Below are 2037 nucleotides of genomic sequence, written 5' to 3' on the forward strand. Positions count from 1 at the left end.
CAAGCTTAAAATAGACAAAGCTGTGGGGAAACTCAGACCAGAGGGAGGAGGGATTAGGAAAAACACTCGTGCGTGTGTCGGTGACTGAGCAATGGAAAACCGGCCGGCCACTTGGGGAAAACCGGTCAGTGCTCCGCTGTTCCCTGTCCCTGAGGGTCCATCCATATGTGGTGAATTATCTCTCATTTCCCAAGGTACTTCAAGTGATTGGAAATCTCACCCCCACTTCTCTCTGTGGCCTTGCACCCCAAATCAGCCAGATGAACCCTTCACCGTCCCCGGAAGATCTGCTGGAACACATCAAGGCTAAAGTTGGAGGCTCATTACCACCCAAATGTAACGCTTGACCCCATGTCACCAGCTAATCCCTTCCCCACGGCTCTCTCATCTCCCACTGGGTGCTTTTCAGTTTACTTTTCTTTTACTTGGCGCTTGCTTTGATTGGAACCGTTAGCCGGAGATATAAATAGCCTAATATGAATGGACATTGTGTGCGTAGGCTATCAGCAGCATTGTCTGTATATTTGGTGAGTCAGTGCACATTGAAAATGTCCAGATGAGCGAGCATCTTATCCTCACACACATGAATTTGTTATAAGGAATATGTAAATGTGTTTATTTTTAGATTAGCTAACTCGTTTCTCCTCCATTAGTGCTGTTTTTCGCCACATTTCATGCCTGCTGGAAACAGTAGAGGTGACAAGTGACAAGAGGTGACTGTTTTACTCCACAGCAGACTGCTAATGCTAACCTAAGAAAAAAAAAAATAGAACTGCTAATTTTCACAGCTGAGTCCTGCCACTATGTCAATGGGTACTTCAGAATTTTTTTTTAAATAAATCTGTGATTTATGGCCCCTTTTTTTTTATTAAAAGAAATGCTTGAATCCACAGTGGTGGAAGTTGCAAGAAAGTTCTCCTCTTTATAGGTGATAGTGTCAAAACATTACCGTCTCCATTTAGTTTGGATAAATATATTTGGCACAGTGGTGCAGTGGTTAGCATTGTCGCCTCACAGCAAAAAGGTCCCGGGTTTGATTCCGGGGTCTTTCTGTGTGGAGTCTGTGTGTTCTCCCTGTGCCTGCGCGGGTTCTCTTCTCTCTTCCTCCCAACATCCAAAGACATGCATGTCAGGTGAATTGATGATTCTACAAATGCCCCTCTGGTGTGAATGAGTGTGAATGCTCTTTGTTTCCATCTGTCTCTGCGTGTTGTCCCTGTGATGGACTGGTGATCTGTCCAGGTGAACCCTGCCTTCACCCAAAGTGAGTTGGGATAGGCTGCAACCCCCCCCCCGTAACCCTGTTCAGGATAAAACAGGTATAGATAATGGATGGATGCCTGAATTGTATTTCGCCTCTTCAGATTGAAGGTCCTCTTTTTGTTCATGCTGGCTTAGTCACAGTCATGGCTCACTAGGAAAGCTGAATATAATGCTGCGAGTAGCACCGATCCTTTTTCTACGACGGCGTTTAGATATCTGGCCCATCTTTTTGTTTTCAGGGTGGATTTAGACATAAACAGCTGTTAGGATTAGACCCCTGTCAAATGTTCCACTGCTGCACACATGGCTGTCCTTTTTTCTTCACAGTTAGTAGTTATCCAAACTTAACTGCACTGCTGTCATGGCGGTCTAATGGACGAGTATGCAGCATCTATTCAGTTTGTGAACCTTTTCTGTTTTGCTGGACACTGCCAGGTGAGTGTCTTTCAGTGACCTTCAATTGTTGAGCTATTCATAGCCACACTTTGGTGTGAATATAGCTTTGCTTGCCTGTTAGGTCGTCTGGGTCAGCATTTGTGAAGCCTTCATCACAGAAACTGGAGCATGTTGCTAATGCAGTTACAAACACGGGGCAATTTCAGGCTGTCTCATTAAAGTGTTTTGGTTTGTGGAAGAAAGAAGCTGGCTACAAGGAACAAATGATGATGTTATGTGGTGTTTGCAACATGTTTTAATTCTATTGATGTGATAAATTACACAAAATCACATCTGAGCATTTACACGCATTTTTCTTCTGATTTATGTTTTGTAAAG

The sequence above is a fragment of the Brachyistius frenatus genome, unplaced genomic scaffold (genome assembly GCF_029030835.1).
Source record: "Brachyistius frenatus isolate BFR_SWC_R1_liver_20210118 unplaced genomic scaffold, ASM2903083v1 Contig_24, whole genome shotgun sequence".
NCBI classification, from domain to species: domain Eukaryota; kingdom Metazoa; phylum Chordata; class Actinopteri; family Embiotocidae; genus Brachyistius; species Brachyistius frenatus.